General features: G+C 40.6%; 1 long non-coding RNA gene across 1 annotated transcript in view; it reads left to right on the top strand.

Moving 5' to 3' along the window:
* The window catches only part of LOC121637440, a 32,377-nt gene that overhangs the window by 13,639 nt on the left and 816 nt on the right, over positions 1–17,922 (top strand). The gene's annotated exons all lie outside the window — the stretch shown is intronic.

Below are 17,922 nucleotides of genomic sequence, written 5' to 3'. Positions count from 1 at the left end.
GAATTAATATATTTTTAATCATAAATCTCCTAGCAAATAAATAGTCGTTTTTTTCCATAACTGAACGTAAATAAGAAAATAAATTTCTCCTTTAAAAGTTGTATTAATCAAAAGAGATGAAAGCTGAGGAGAAACTAGTTGTGTAATCTAACTGGGAAGTGGTGACATTCTGTTCTACATGCTGCAACACGTTTTCTGCAGCTAAAACTCAGTTCATGGCTTCTGAATTCTTGGTTGCTCAGCAGATTCAAAAATAGGTCTGACTTACTCAGCTATAAGGAAAAACAAAAACCTGTAACAAGCTTTAATTTCTTCAGTCAGCTGACTCAGTTTGGAGGATAAATGACCTGCATGCGTTCAACAGACTGCACATGCCTACAGAAGATACTGAGCCACACAGTAACATGCTGCTGGTGTTTATCTTCTTTTGCTTAACCCGGTGGAAGTTTGAGGCGAACAGGCTGATCGCTGTGCATCTGTGGGACAGGTAGATGAAAGGCAGCCTGCTCGCTGTGTTACAGGCTCAGAAAACACTGTCCAGACTTCCTGCTGCTCCATAACGCACACAAACACACACTGAGGGAGCAGAGCAGAGACAGCCTTTTATAGATTCTTCTTCTATAAACATCTATAAACCTTCACACACATGCTCTCTCTTACAGAGGTGTAGTTTGGGAGGATTAAATGCCCTCACTGAAAGTCGACCACTTACATCTTTAAAGTGTAGAAGTGTAAAAACACACATACATGAAAGCCTGGTGCACTGAAGGAACCGTTAGGGAGTTAATTCCAATTCTGCTGACAGTAGAGAGGTTTTACCACTCTCTTTCACTATCACATAGTAATTACTTACAAGGCCACAGGGATTATGATGTCCCCAACTCCCCTCTGTAATAGAGCTTGTGCTCCATATAACCCTTTAGCTTTATTCCCCCAGTCTTTATCACCCCCTTAAATGAGCTGCCCCCCCTCTCATTATGCTTCCACGTAATAGCCTCCATCCATTAACTTAGCCCACTTCTCCTGCACCATCGCTTCTCCCCTCATTCTGCCTCTTGTCCATCCCTCTTGCCCCCCCTCAGCCCTTCCTTCACAGCAGAGCCACACTGCATCAGCTCAGTCTGATATGACTCCTACACAGCGGTAAGTGAAAGGAAGCAGAACCACGATGCCCGGAGTATACGAGCAACGGGTGTGTGTGTGTGTGTGTGTGTGTGGGAGGGGGGGGGGGGCAGTGCTTACGATGCAGTACAGTGGTAATTGAATAAACACAACCCTTATGCAATCAGGCATGTTCCTTGATGCATGCACCACATATCCGAGCACACATCAAGCTTTATTGTCTCGGCTCTGCCTGTGTTTGCTCTTCCTTAAGTGCCAGCATCTATTTCTGTTTTGTCTCCATGGTTCCCGGTGCAGCAACATGCAAAATGCACTCACGTCCGTGTCCTCAGCTGAGTCCAGCTTTCAGATGAAAACTCATTAAGATGTTTGGCTCTTTGACGCTCTGATGCATAATGTGTGAGGAATGCATCATGTAGCTAGTTGCTAGTTTCTGTAGAAGCAGCTAAACTCTGAACCCCAGTCGCTCAGGCTTACTTACAATGACAGGAAGGATTTCTCTGCAATAGGGTTGTCATGATATTAAAGGATGGTGTTCGATACTTAGTTTTTAGATATTACCGAGGAGTTAAAAAAACAAAAGACAACTTTAAAAAATGAGTCAGAAAATAACAGAAATAACAACCCAACCCAAACAGTGTAATAAAAACATAGTAATGATTATGAGACATTAATGTGATGCTGGAATTAGGTTGGTGGTTTTCTCTCAGAACCTCTCAGTTCTCCTTCTTAGTGATGAAGTGAAACAGTGTTTGTCTCAGCATCTCATCTCATCTTTCAGATAAACACTTTTTTTCTTTTAGAAAAGCACAGCTAAAGGAAATGTTGCATCAATACAGACAGCTCTGTGACAGATCTCTTCATACAGTCGTTGCATGTTTGACGTGGATAGAAAAACTAGAAGCTTCTTCCAGTTCTTCAATCCAGATGGTGGACCTGGGCTTTTAGGAGGCGCAAAATATCTGCAAGCATAATAATATGCAGTCCGGATCTTTTTAGTATTCCTGCCAGTTGTGAACTTAAACCTTAAAACGTCTCTGGAAAGATTTAAATTTTGGTTGCAATGGCAGGTCCTCCCTGGTCTTGAAGGTCCTCCCTGGTTTGGCAGATATCTGAAGGAAATAAGAAAAAAAGAAGAAAAACAAGCAAACGCTTAAAGTTTGTAGTGTCCAGGACTACTTTCAGATTTCTGGCTTGGTGTTTGCAAACTGCACCATCATGGAAAACATGATGCTGAAACACAGAAACGCAACCACTCGCTGATTTAAATGCATCGCTGACAAGACTGGAGCATGATGGGCTGTGCATGAAAGAGATGGAGGAGTGTTTTCTTTTTCACAAATATCTCGGGTGTGTCCGTAATCCAGCAGGAATTACTGGGACGGTAGTTCTCTCTCTTCCTTATAAAAAATGAACTTTTATCTGCTGCAGACTCCCATTAATTCAGACATCAAAGTCTTTGGGTTTCTGTTCATGCAGGAACTTGAAGTGTTTTTGACTTTAATTTATATTAATCCCATGAGATTTGCAGGTCATCTAAGACGTTTAATTTGCCGCAGTTAGAACAGGAGACATCTGTACCAGCTGATTGGGTTTGTTTTAAATGAACTGAAAGATTTGGCTCTTCTGTTCTTCTCCGTTCAGCATGACGGTTCTTTTGAGTTGCTACGGTGACAGTGTTCTCACTTTTACAGCATCTGCCAGCTGAAGCCACACACACGACCGTGCACACTCAAATAAAAGACACAAACACGCAGAAGGGAAGCCAAGAGAGGGAGGGTGGCAGCCCGAGCTGTTTGCCTTTTAAAGGCAGATAAGAGAAACACCAACTGCTCCACGACAGCCTCTGCCAACAGTCAGCCACAACTGATTTAGTCTCGGCTCTCTCATTACAGGACCTGTATCCTGCAACGGCAGATTAGGTCTGGTAATGGACCTCATCAGCAGCATTACAGACAGAGGAACAGTTGTGCGGGTCCATTTGGCATTTCAGTCTTGTGTAAAATATGTAAATGACAGCAGTGATGGTGGGGTGGCCAGCAGCAGCAGAGCTATCAGAAGCTCTGCTGACAGCAGCATGTACTACTGCTTCCTGACGTGGAAGCGTTATTATTACGCCTTGCTGTTGTGTCTCACTGCAGTCTCTTTGTCTTTAGAGGCAGTTTTATTAATAACAACACTTGCTGTGTTTATCTGTGCAGAGTGGAGATAAAATTAGCAGGAAAAAGTAGCCATTTGCTCTCCTGAGGCTGAAGGATGAGGGATTCTGTCTCTCTCTTCTTGGCCTATTGATCCAGCAGCAAGCTCAAATTCAGAGGAAAGTCTTGGTTGAGCAAGCTCTCAGCCCTCAGACCTTCAGACTGGAGCTTTCTGCTTCGCTCTGTCAACGAGTGACATTTGTCTAATCCTGGGAGGACGGCTGGAGCAGCTGAAGCCGAGCTGCCAGGTTAACGCAGAGCTCCCCAGGCTGACCGTTGGCAGGATGTCTGCAGAGCAAGGTTTTCCTTTAACCCCTGAGCTGTGGATCTGCCTGCCAGAGAGGCTGAATGTGCTTGGACTGAGCAGCAGTACCTGCTCCTCAGACTATTACTGCTGAGAGACAATGAGCATGTATGCCATGTAGTCCTGAAAACCCTGTTCATGAATGACCTCCAACCTCCTTCATATCCAGTGCTCCCCTCTCTGTTTGTGAACGTCTCACTGGCAAAGAAGCAGTGAAGGTTTTACTTATTTTCCTTTGCACTTTCTTGAGATCAAGTGTGAGCTAACGAAGGGTGTCACAGTTTTACATTTTCTTAGTTGTTATTGTCAGAGAAATCAGGATTAATATATGTTAATTTCCCAACACTATAAAAGCATACAATCACATGAACACTACTTTTAGTCTCTAAGTTTGATTTATTTCCATCTTTCGACGCCATCATCAATATAATAATATATCAATATATCATCAATATAAAAAAAATATAAAAACAAAGTAAAGTAAGTTCTAACTAAATCCCCTCTACTGTGTTCTGAATAAATTAATCCTGCATATTAACTCTGGATTTCTCTCAGAGAAAACAGATGAAAGGCTCCAGGACTTCTACCTGGACCTGGAAGGCTTCTTTCTGAAAACTACATTATAAAAATGCTTTTGAACAAATCTTTCGCAAGCAAGAAAACATCCAGCTAGCGTTGACTTCCAGCTTCCTTTAGCAGAATGTTTGACATATAAATAATACTGGAACAGTGGAAACTTCTGGAAGCAAAAAAATCCGACCAGGATAATTTAATCAGTTAGTTTGGAGGGAATAACTCTTCCTCTGTCGTACTTTACCATTCTCAAGGCCCATTTATGCACAATGCAGAAGACAGTATGCAGATGGACAGACTCTTTCATGCATTTACTGCGTTGCTCAAACGTATAATTTGGTATGTTTCGGGGCTTTGCAGGTCCGTTATGACAGTGTCAGCAGTAGCTGACATACGACCAGCAAAAGGACCAAATCAGAGAAGTAAAGGAACAGGAAGAAGTAGTGAAGTCAAAAGTACCATTAAGTACCAAAAGCCCAGAGAACACGGACAGTAGAGAAAAACAAGATAAAAAAAGATATTAAAATCATAAAGGATTAAAACAGGTATTTCATCTGTGATCAATAAATAAATGTATAAATAAAATGCATCTTGGAGTCATTGCGCGGCCACCCCTGCACCTGGCTGACAGCGCTGCTGTTACGACCCACTTTAGGGGTATGGTTGGGTGTAACAAAAAAATATAGACGTTGGGACACAGTTGTAAAATAATAATCAGCACATTTTATTAAACACGCGTGAAACGACTGAGGTGTGTTGAATCCAGCCACTCCAGAAAGAGAGCCTCCAAACCAGGCAATCAGCGGCAGAATGAGCCGCAGCTGCCAGCAATCGGCAGTGGCCGTAACAGCTGCTTACTGTTTATAGGTAGAAGAAGAAGAAGAAGACAAGGACAAGAAATGCAGAGCTAGCGGTCGCCAGGTGGGAGCTTTGGCAGAAAGGGTGCATGAATGTTTAGGGCATGTTGGGCAGTTACCAACAACTGTCTAGCAGTGCATTACCACCACCAACCGAGAGCTGAAGCTGACGATACAACACGGGACTGAACTTTGAACTCAGCACTGCCCACTAGTGGATGAATTGACTTAAAAACCATGGCAACATAAAAGACGTCTGGAAGAATGAGGACTGCAACACATGACAACATCTGAAAAGGACTTATAAATAATATGGAAGGAAAACAAAGCAACACGTGATAACACACAATGTTTTTTAACTTCATTTTTCTTCCTCATCTGTTCTTATGGTTATGGTCTGATCATATGTTAATCCTGTATGGGAAGTCTTCATATGGAGGGATGTTTATGGTTAATTAATTGTGGTGTTTAGTGTTTATTTACAAAATCAACTAATTGTGACATCCCTCTAGCTATGGTAGCACTTTCATTCTGTCCAAAGGAGAAACATAATCCTTCTCTGGCTTCTGAAGCCAAACTGGTACAAAAATACACCCAAAGCTTTCCAAGTACCAGCGTTTCAAATGCTGCTGCTAAATATAGCTGGCTTTATAACTGCCAGAGTGGGCCCTGCAGATGTTACTGTGTCAATATTATCATGATATAGCTATCTCTCTCTCTCTCTCTCTCTCTCTCTCTCTCTCTCTCTCTCTCTCTCTATACATATATATATGTATATATATATATATATATATCACAGTCACAGGACATTTAAGTAAAGATGAAGCACTCACACATTATTTTCACACATTGTGTTCGAGAGGAGGGAGGGAGGGAGGTGTTGAGCTGGAAGGTAATTATTTCAAGGAAGGACGAGTGCTTCCTGTTCTTTCCAACGCTGCATCGGTAATTGATCTGAAAGATAATCCTGCTGTGGAAGCGTTAATTAATGACCATCATGAAGGACTCCCCTGCTGTCTCAGAGAAACCCCCTTTGAGACGTAACAGAAATTTCAGCTATTTTCTACATGTAGAGCACAGCTGCACAGAATGACAGGATATTAGACTGGTACGAGTGTTTATTTGATCGGAACTGAACTGAATGAAACAGAAGAGAAAATACTTTATTAATCACTCAAAGGGAAATTAAGGTGTTGCACTATAATAAAAGTTCCAGTTATTATGTCAAGCTGTTGCTGTGGGCAGGAATTATCTCATATATCAGTCCTCATTGGAGTGGAGGTGAAGAAGCCTCTCCCTGAAGATACTTCGCTGTTAAAACATTCTGTTGTTGTGAATATTGCTGATACTCAGTCACGTGACTTACCGGCCCACAGTGGGAGGCAAACAAACCAAATTGGCTAATGGCAAGAAGATATAGGACATCGTCCAAGTACTTTCTCAGTTTTGATGCACTAGATACCTCAGACACCTGGTCCAAGAAGGAGGGAAGCATTGGATTGTTTACCAACATCTGGAACTACCTGTATCTGCTGCTTCAGACCAGCTTCTACATGACTGAAAAGATGGAAACATGGAATCTCTGACTGGTGGAAGGTCTGACAGGAAGTGGCTTCATCATCATGTCCAGGTCTAAATAGAGGTCTCTTAGCAACATAGTAGTGATAGTGATCGTTTTATCATGAAATGTGGTAAATAATGTTGTTATCATGGATCACTGTGGTTTTACCAGATAGAGTCTCTGAATAAAACTACATTTAGTGGCTGGATTGTAAACCTCCTGGACGGGATAGAAATGCCTGGAAAACTTCATCCATCACAGTTTACCCTGCAGAGCTACACACTACCGTTCCTGAGACACTGATGACCTTATAAGAGAGAAAATGATGATGATACAAGAGTTTTAAGGGTTTTATACAGACCATCAGAGTAGTCGGTTTAGTCACATGATGGAAATTTTTGGAAATGAAAAAGCACTTCGGCTACTGGAGATTTCATTTTCCAGTCTGTGTGGTGTGTCGGTCCAGAGAGTGTGACTGCAGCTGCATCAGTGAACTAAAGATAGAAAACACATTTTGTAATAATTTACATATGAAAAAATGCTGCATTATTTACTCAGAAAGCCACAGTTCTGAAAAGGAAACAGTGTTTTCTCTTTTCTGTGTATACTGAGTTTTATTTGCTCCTAGAGTTAAACAGATCTGTATCAATAACAGTTTATTCCCATGGAGCTTCTGGCCTGAGCTAGAGTTTACCCGATAAGGCTTTTTCAACCCAAACAGCACTGATGGTATCTCGCTGTGAGCTGGGAAACCGCCGATGGACCAATCCTGTGTTGTTAAAACCAGACCAGGGTGATAAAGCTTCTCAGCTGCACCACACACATCCATGTAAGAGCACACACACACAGATTTTGGCAACTTTAGCTGTGTACTGAGGTCAGCTACAGACTGCAGCACAGATGCACAATTTGAATACTGCAGACTAATTAGATACTAGTCAATAAACGATGCCTTGCTGAACTCCAACAAACAGAAAGAGGAGCAGCAGAGGGTCATTAGTTTGGAAGAATAAAGCACACCAGGTGTTTTATCTGACTTCTGAATAAAAAAAAATAGGCTTTAGAGCTAAAAACATCCTGATATATGAAGTTGCTGCAGCCTTTTCCCAAATCCCAATCCAACCAGTTAGACACACTTGAAAGGAGGATAAAGTGGATTCAGGGAAGGTGTTTTTGAACATTCAAACCACAGCAGGTTAAAGATGGCTGCTTGCATCTCAAGCTGTTGCTGTAGTGGTCTAGATTTTTATCTGTTTTTACCACCTGTTTTTGAGAATGATATCTATCAATACAAAAAAACATTTGTATGAATTTTCCATGAAGATTACCTTGTAAAACCTTTCAGAAAATACTACCTCACTGTAATTTTCAGGGCACAGAATCTTGTCACAGGGGTGGTAGTCTCAACTCTGCAGCTTGTACCTGCAATAGTTGCTGCTGATTGTAGTTTTTAGCTAATAAAGATCAATGATGTACCGCTGGTGGTTGTTTATGTCCAACCACAAGACAAAGGGGGGAAAAAATCCTTTTTCTTTTCAAATACAAATTCCTGTCAGTGAATGCATCACGGACAAGCAGGGTTCAGTTTCCACCAGCCCACCAACACTCTGACTGGCAGGCGAAGACTTTTCCTCTTCCCAAAAACAAATGAGCATGTGAAACATGTAAAAAAAAATTAAGTATGTGTTTTATTTCATTATATTTTACCGTGCATTCACACCAGGATAGTCTGGGGACTCGATGCGATCAGACTGGAAATTCTGAAAAATGTCCTGCTTCGTCTGGTTTGGTTTGCTTTCACACTGAACTCTGCTCAAGCAGACCAAACCCCCTGGACGACATAAACCACCTGGACGACATCCTGCAGTTACCACAGCTGCTCATTAGGGGGCGATATTCCCCAAAACAACCACTGACCAACAACAGCACCAACAAAACCACATACACCTTTTTTCTTTGTTTGCTTTTCCTTTTTTTCACAAAACTACACAATTACGTAGCTACTGATAATAATCTGCTTTGAATAAGATAACTGTAAAGCCTTCGACTTTATGAGTGAAACTTTCTTTCTTTCTTTCTTTCTTTCTTTCTTTCTTTCTTTCTTTCTTTCTTTCTTTCTTTCCATCTGTCTGCCTGCCTGTCTTAAACTCCTGGTATTTCACCCCAATATCGGCAGGAAACAGCACACACTATATATTTACCATTTACTACTATAAATGTATAAATTAGGGGTGGGACTTTAACGCGTTAATTAAAATTAATTAATTTAATGAAATGACCATGTTAAAAATTAATGCATTTATTTGCAGTGTGAATTCCAAACAATGCAGAATCATTTTCCCTGCACAAGTTCCTCCTACACCAATTTAACTGGTGCACACGTCACAGCTCTGCTAACTTAGCAACTTTGGCGACACTTTTAGGGAGTTTTCAGACCTCTCTATTGACTTTATTTTAAATTTTTTAATCAGCTAGCAACAAATCTAGTGATGTTTACAGTTGGTTTTGGAGACTTTTGGAGACTGAGGTGGAAGCATGTATAGTTTACTTCTTCTCAATGTGCCATGGATGCTGCTGTAAGCCCCTCCCCCGTCCAGTAGCATCTAGCTGCAGAGCAGCAGACGTTCACCTCCGCTCCAGGACCAGACTAAAAGCTGCTGCTGGCTGATCCCATCCTGGCTTACCGTCAGATATTAACGCCAATTAATGAAGAGTGTGGAGGAAACATGTAGAAAGTTAAAAGTTCTGTAACATGTTGTAGACTTTTAATCAGAGAACAGAGAGCTGCTAGTTAAAGGACTTAAAATGGCACTTTAACTTGAGGTCTATTGTATTTTGGGACAGGCATATTTTCTATTTCCTTTTGTACTGTTTTAAATTGAAAAGAAATTAAAAGAATTTTCCAAGCTTCACTGGATTTTGAGTTTACAATATTAATGTCTGTGTCTTTTATTTGATTCAGTTGTCCAGTAAAATCCATTTAAATAAAATAAAATGTTCTGCAATTAAAATGCAATTAATTGAGAATTAAAAAAACCTCTAATTAATTAGATACATTTTTTTTAATTGGGTCCCACCCTTAGTTTAAACGTACCTTTCATGACCTGATAATGTTCTGGTTTTCACCAGCTCGGTTTTTGGACCCTTCCACTGGCTGATACCCCACCAACCAGGTTAGGGTACCGCTGGCTGTGGAACTACAACAGATATCAGGATATACTGAACCAAACTGTCCAGCCGGACCCGTTGGTTGAAACAGGGCTTAACGTACCTTGAGGTTCAGTTATGAGCCCTACATACATACAGACAGACTTTACTGTGGGAATAGAAATTAGAAATTCAGTCCTACTCTACCTCTTTTTCTACGCTAGCAGTAACGGTGATTTGCTAAAATACTGCACCCCGTTGGTATTTTTTATTATTTTGCTGCCTTAGACTTTTGATTTTGTAAGTAATTTTGTAAAATTGGATTGAAGTCCAGGATTGGACAAGGTCATCCCAAGACATTTTACCTTTCTACTAAACCAGTAAATTGGTCCTTTGATAGATTGCTTCATGGTCTTTCATCATTCTCTGATTTACACCTTTCCTGTCTTGATTTCACCTTTACCTTTAAAATAAACTTGTGTTATTATTAGTCTTCAAGTTCTTATTAACATGAGTTTTTTCTTGCATGAATGAGCTTATCACAGACATTTGGATCATTAGTTTTCACAATGCTACTGCTTTATGTGGATGTGTGACTGCAGGCAAATCTCATCTTGTGATTACGACATATAGGACTGTCTGGTCAGATCACATCACATTTACTTGTCTTATAACCAACTAGGTTGCTGTGGTAACCGCCTAGATGTGTATGTGTGTGTTAAAATCAAGCTGCTCTCTATATGAAAAGTGTTGATGTTTGTGTAAACCAGCAATATCTTGTCTTGGTGTGTTGATCGGTTGCAGAAAGAAAGCTGACGTGCTGCATCCAGCCATGTCTGAGCAGTAATTATAGTGAGCTACCAACACACGCTTTTCTGTCCGAAGTAATGCAGACTGGGAGGAAGAGGGTGCTTCTTCACCGCACTTATTCTGTTTATTTCAAACTGTATCAGCTGTTTGTGTTTGTTTTGTAGGGTTTGGTTGCGTTGATGTGTACACTGTCAGTGGAACCCCTCCGTGGACCAAACACTACATAGATTGCTTGGGAAGAAGAGTCCTCATATTTGTGTTGTAAAAAGAAATGAATCATCTAGAAGATTTTACAGTGGAAATCAGAAGTGTCATGAGAAGCAGGTAGAAAATCGATGTCAAAAGTTTGAAAAAGTTAAGTTTTTCCCAGCTTTGGCTCAGTGGTCAGTGTTCTGATGCTGGTTTGTGTTGGCCTGGCAGACTGCTTTACCTACTGTAAATAATGCTGGGCTGTATTTAAACATGCGTAACATAAGGTTCAGGAGGAAATGTGGTGACCAGAACAAGCTTTCTTCTTCTAGTTGCCACCTCAGGTAAAGAACACATTTCTCTGTTCTCGTGGAGAATGTGCACAACTACCAGCGTGGCATGGTTTAACCACCATCTCCTTCAACAGTTCATTCAACGTTACCTCGACATGTCTCCACTGGCATCTGCAGTCTTCCTCAGAAGCTTCATGCAACCGTTATGACATGTCGTTTATCAGCTGTTTTTCTTAGACGTGGCTAACCTGACAGACTAAACAGATCTGCCAGCTATTATTTTTTGTTCCGTTCTGATTTGTCTGTTTTTTAAGTTTTAGATTGCTGTATCTTTTGTTTATGGCCCATGTCGGGTATTGGCCGCTTGCAAGTGCGTGTATGGTATGTTTTCCTCCTTCTGTCTTCTTTCTCTGTTGTGAAACTGACCCGTTCGTAGAGTGTTCTGATTCCTGACCAACCTGACGGATCATCAGGTCTCCCAATCGAAACATGTCGAGGTACACTACTGTTCAAAAGTTTGGGGTCACTTTGCCATGGGATTCAATAGGGAAGTGACCCCAAACTTTTGAACGGTAGTGTAGAACAAACATTTTTTACCTTAACTTTGTCTGAATGAAACTGTGAATATATCAGATCATGTCCTGCTGGTTTCACGAACATGACAATGAGTTACTCTGTACTCCAATGGCCATAGTTGCTGCTTTGTAGACAGAACGCCACCCTGTCCCACTTTCATATCACAGTACTGCACAGAACTGTATGGACACTGTTAACCCAAAAGTGGAAAAATTCTGTATGTCCACAGTATTTGCTCTGTTGCATTCACAGAATACCAGACTGAACAAAAGAGAGAGTACTTAAACCAAATAAAATGATTTGCTTCAGTTGGTAATCAGTGATTGAATTAATCACTGAGTGGTGGTGGTGAGTTTCTCTCCATCCAAACACTCATGGTCCCAAACTGTTTGCTTTGAAGAAACTAAAGCTATGTCAAACTTAACTGTTCCTCCTCTCAGATGAATACAGGACTTTTTCATCCTAAGATGCAATGTGTGAATCCAAAGTTAAACTACTTACAACAGTTACAGCAAAAAATTCCTTCTTTTATTTGGCCTATTTTCACAGACTTTTCTTAGGGTGCTGTCAGGACTGTAGCATGGATGACAGGTGGGGACCCAAATGCAGGCAGATGACGAATGCAGGAACAAGGCTTTAATAATAAAAACTAAACCAGAGTAATTATATAAAACTTGGCACGAATACTAAAAGAAACAAAAGACTACAAAAAATGGCATTAAGACTATGAGACTAAACTTGGCATGAAACACTAATATCTAACAATGGACTGGCAGGGAATAAATGAAACCAAGGGGTATGTTTGCATGGGAGAACCAAATGGAAACAGGTGAAGTGAATGAGCCAAACAGGTACACTAATGATGGGAAGCAAAAAGCAAAACAGAACTAAACATGACAAGACCATAAAAACCAAAACCAAGATCATGAGAGTTGCCGCATCACGGATTCTCTGAAACAGTTGTCCTAGTCTTCTTTTTCTGGTGGGGTTCACGCAGCTGTTTGTTGGGGAAACAGAACAAACTGAGCTATGCTGCATGGGTTGAGGTGCAGTTAAATGACATCACTGCACCGGAAATGTGTGATCATGTGATATCATGATATTACATTTTCTACCAGTGTCAAAAATCTACCGGTATGATTGTGAACTATATAATATTGCACACTCCTAGTTAGAAACTCTAGGCCTGCTCTCAAGTTACAATTTGTCAAGCCCCCCATTTTCATGTTTCGAATAATATTAACAATAAATTACACAAGACTCTTTCCATTTATAACCGTAAATAATGACTAAAGATTATTAAGGCTAGGCCTGTCACTTTTTCTTTGCAGTTTAAACATCTGTTCAGGTGTTGGAACATATAAAGTCTCATCCATTTAAATTCAAGGATTATAGCTGTTAGGTACTTCTAACCGTCTGATGCATCCATCCATGCTGTTTCTGGTACAGCTTTGATTCACTAGAGGCCACACTAGTAACAACTTGACCCAAAGTGTGTCTGGTAACATCTCAGTAACATAAGCTATTGCTATGTTCATTATCTGAGAAGTGGTCTTTTGAAGTGTTTTAGATTTTATACCATATATTATGGTAACAGAAAAAGATTGCCTAAGTCATTGGGTGCATTCACATCAGAATAGTCTGCTGGACTCCGTGCCATTGTGGATTCAATTCAGTTGGGGGTGTAACATTCTTCCTGACAAGTTTGCGTTCACGCAGCACAACTCAAACAATCGGACCTGTTAAATATCGTATTACCAGAGACAGCGCTGCATCAAGAATTACTGAAGGAGAAGATAAAAAACACAACCAAGTAAAAAAACTGGTTCATCTGTTTGCTAATGAAGGATAACTTGTGTTTCTATCAGAGTAAAACATGGAGCTGCATCAGATCCTAGCGGTCTTGGATTGATCATATTTCTATCAGAAATTTGTCCTAATTTTTTCTTGTCTGACGCCATTTTTCCTGACCGAAGCCGGCTGTCATCCCACATGCATGTATGTTTTGGTTGTGTTAACCTACAATGCCATGAGCTGAACCTACAATGCACTATGCCTTGTAGTCCACTTGCTGTTGTTGGTCCAGTCAACTTCTTTGATCCAAATCAGAGTTTATTTGCACGTTCACAATTCCCAAAATGAAGCAGATGTACTAGGGTTCAGATTAAAGGGGAGGGTGTGAATGCATCCCTACTCTGCAATGGCAACAACTTTACAGACTCACCCATAGCTTACTAGCTACTGTAGCTGGAGGCAACAGAGGCACCTCATGGAAACAGGTCAGTATCTGGTATTAAACGCCTTCTGACTGCCTGCTGTTCAGCACTGTCAGCTACAGTAGGTCTCTTGTTAGAGGCCGGTAACAATGTCATCACCAGTAATACTATAATATAATATTTAGACAACGTTGTTATACATCAGGAAACATTTATTTATTTCAACATCAGTAGCTAGACTCTTCTCCTCTGTTGTTCCCCGGTGGTGGAATGATCTACCAAACTCCGTCCTATCCGCAGAGTCCTTATCCACTTTTCAGAGCAAGCTAAAGACTCCGTTGTTTAAGGAGCATTTCCACATTTAGCTTAACTAAATGAGTTAGAAAGATTTGTCCAACTCTTTAGCTCAACCAAGTACTGAAGAAGCTGTGTGCACTTATGACCAAGTTGATATTGTGTGATGAAATCGTGATCTTGTATTTAAATAAAATGACAAAAAAAAAAAAAAAAAAAAATTATATGCACTGCCTCTAGCACTACATGACAGCACCTGGATCCAACTGGACTCAAAGCAGTCTGACTATCATTAATTATGACGTCCCATCTTGTTTGAATTCATGCTTGTGTTGTTCTTACTCTCAAATGTAAGTCGCTTTGGATAAAAGCGTCTGCTAAATGACTGTAGAATAGAATAGAATAGAATAGAATAGAACTTTGCATCAGTTTAGCAGTGCTGATACAGCACACACCATGAGGCTAGAGCGAAGCTGGGAACATTAATCAGACTACAGTTCTTTCCAGGGACACAAAACTCTTAAAGAACATATTTCCAAATAACATCGTAGCACTCGACAAAACCTAAACATAAAAAGGAGGTGTAATTCAGCTGGGTCCCCCATGCATCAACAATGTAGACTTGGCTCTGACTGGTTGAAAACTTGAAGGTGAGTATATTTTTGAATTCTTTCAACTTTCTTGAACTTTTTTTTTTTTTTTTTTTTTTTTTTTTTTTGTTATTTTCAGTCGATATTGTGACAGATGAGTAATGTGTGAAATTCAGGTTCCGTCGTGTGTTTTCTGAAGAAGAGTAATGTTGCATTTCTTCCCTGCAGGTTTGATTAATAAGGGATAAACTCTCAAGGCGCTGCAGATGGATCCAGTTTAGTCATCTCAAATTTTCCAATTTGTTGTATCAAATGTTATTGCTGGCTGGATTTGTGCCTTGGCTTCAGGTCGGCTTTTGCAATCTTGGCATTTGCATATTCATGCATCTGCTGTCAGTGAGCAGAACGACAGACTGGGTATAAATATTCCTTTAGCATCAGAACCTGTTTATCATGGTTGATTTTTATTGCCGTTCAACCTCGGCTGAAGGTTGAAGAGATGCCTGTCAACAGAACATGACGTGGTGTTAACATACACTGTATTATGTTCCATTTAGGGAGCTTTCATTGGCCTTACACTTAGAGACGGTGGCTGCACAGTGCGAGCTGAAAGAGAGTAGCTGCACAACCTAATTAAAAGTTTCAAGTTGGAGGCCCGCTGATTGTAAATGACTTCAGATGATGCTGGTGGGCTTACTGTTGATCTCAAGCTGCTCAAGCAGTTAATTAAAAAAAAAAAGATGCAGCGAACTAAATTGGTTACAGATTGCAATTAATGCACTCTGTGAGCAGGGATGGCGAGAGAAACTACCCTGCCTCGTTAGCGAGCGCACGCCTGCTGGGGTCAGCCTATAGGAAAGCACCCGCTTTGTTTTTCATAAGCTATTATTAACAGCAAACCAAGCGATAAGCAATCATGTTCAGAAGATTTAAAAGAGAAAAAACAAAATGTGGCGCCTCTTGATGAGAGAGAGAAAAAAAAAATCCAACTGTTGCCATGGCAACCTGTCTTCCCACATTGAAATTGGGGAGATTTTATTTTGAGGTACAATCCTTTTTATCTTTACCCTCCATCCTTTACTCCTGTCAGCCGGCTGATCAAAGGTGTGACAGGTAGATGAAGCATGGCAATAAAGCAGACAGAAACAGACTGAGCGGGGGAGAAAGGGGGTGTTTCTAAAGCGGACGGGGTTTGTGGTCAAAAATAGCCGAGAAGCTTGAAAGGATAAACTGCTGAGAGACTTTGTTAAATCACAGTGATATTTTCAAAACCCACTGACTCCCACAGTGATAATTAGCGTTGCCCTCTACCCCGAGTGACATGTTTAAGGTGCATTTTAAAGTGATGTTATCCGTGATGAAGCCTGAATTAGCCTTGCAGTGCATTGTGAGCTTATTCAGGATGCTTCCTCTCACCTCACTGACAGACTTCATCTCTCATTCTGCTCTGCATGTTTTGTATGTAGGCAGAAAAACTGGGTAAATTAGGAAACAGAAAGCTCCTGAGGGATGACACAGGGGGGGAAAAAAAAAACATCAATACAATAAGGACAAGAGCTTAGAAGTGCAGCATCACTTCAGTTCCACAAGCCTACAACTCCCTATCGTGACATGATTAGAGCATCCAAGAGAAGAAGGGTCACTCTTATACAAGGACAAAGTGATGTTCTGTAAAAAAAAAAAAAAGGAAATGTGGGTGACGTCAGTGATTATCAACATGAGAAGCATTTTCAGCAATTTAAGCCATTCTTCTACAACCCCAATACCAAAAGAGTTGGGATGATGTACACTACTGTTCAAAAGTTTGGGGTCACTTCCCTATTGAATCCCATGGCAAAGTGACCCCAAACTTTTGAACGGTAATGTATAAATGCAGATAAAAGCAGCTTGTGAAAATATTTAAAGTTAAATGTTCTCTCTGATAAAGTTACTTTGTCATATCTGGCAAAACATCCTTTGGGAGACACCTGGAATGCTGGATTATTGTTATTCCACTGCAGGATTGGGGGCTGGAGCTTATCCTAGTGGCTGTTTTGTGAGATGTAGGATACATCCTGGGTAGGTCACCAGTCCACACTCAGACCTCGGAACAGAACCGTTATTGGAGAAGGGGAAATAACATGGCACCAAAACGCCCAGACAAGGCAAATAGGAGCTAAATCAGAGAATTAATGGCAAGAAGTGTTTTTATGCAAAAAGCATTTTAATAACCTACTGAGAGTCTGAGATTAAGATTAAGTCCAGATGGTAAGACTAGAAAACACTTTTCTAAGTTATGGTAAAGCTGTTCTACATACAGATCTTTTGAGTTCTTTATTTGCAGAACTTGAAGGGAGCAACTTCTCAGCAAAATAAAGTCATGTTTAGATTCTCATTTATATTCCTGCTGTTATCATCTGATCAGGTTAATGTCTGTGGTTTAGGAAACAAATGACTCTTGCATACCTTTTTAGAAAATCATCCTCTTTAGTTTAGTCTCTTCTTCCAGTCAGACCTCTTTTAGCTGTAAAGTTAAAGGGAGAATTATCTTCAAAACAGGGATGGGAAGAATGAAGCTAAAAAAGCAGCAAGACATTAAAACAGATGTCTAAATGTAACATCTTAGCCCCCCAAAAAAGGTAAATGGTTCTCAAATAAAACACTACTAAAAGCACCAAACTGGAGGAATTTGACTGACAGGTAATTGACAGCCCGTATCAGCCATCCAAGCCCATCCCAGCTGAATTAAACTGTCTCACACTCAGCTGTGGAAGGATGAGGGTCTGTCTCTGGGGGCGAGTGCTGGTGCAGACGCTGAAATCCATTTAACAAAAGTAGACTGAAACAAATGCCCCTGGATGCGACTATATGAAAGTTCCTCCAGCAGGGTGAGGCTACTTATCCCCATTACTGGTCATGCATATTTAGTTCGGTGAGCATCAATTGACAAATGAAGACAAAAAAAAGTTTTAAGAATCACATATTAAAAGAGTTGCTTAAGCAAAAGATGAGCTTACAATCAGTCACCATGAGTTCTTGAAGCCCTAGCAAGACTCTCCAAGCCAGACCATTTGTGACGAGGCTTTAGCCAACAGGATCAACTGAAGGTCCAGATGCTTTTCTCAAGTCCTGGTTCAGGTCTTTTCTGGATTTGTTCCTATTTCAGATCCTGTTCACCTGCTGTAGATGGGTTTTTAGTCCTGACTCTTCTTC

Source organism: Melanotaenia boesemani, chromosome 3, assembly GCF_017639745.1.
Source record: "Melanotaenia boesemani isolate fMelBoe1 chromosome 3, fMelBoe1.pri, whole genome shotgun sequence".
NCBI lineage: Eukaryota > Metazoa > Chordata > Actinopteri > Atheriniformes > Melanotaeniidae > Melanotaenia > Melanotaenia boesemani.
Note: the sequence above shows the minus strand (reverse complement) of the source record. Positions and strands in the feature narration are given on the sequence as shown.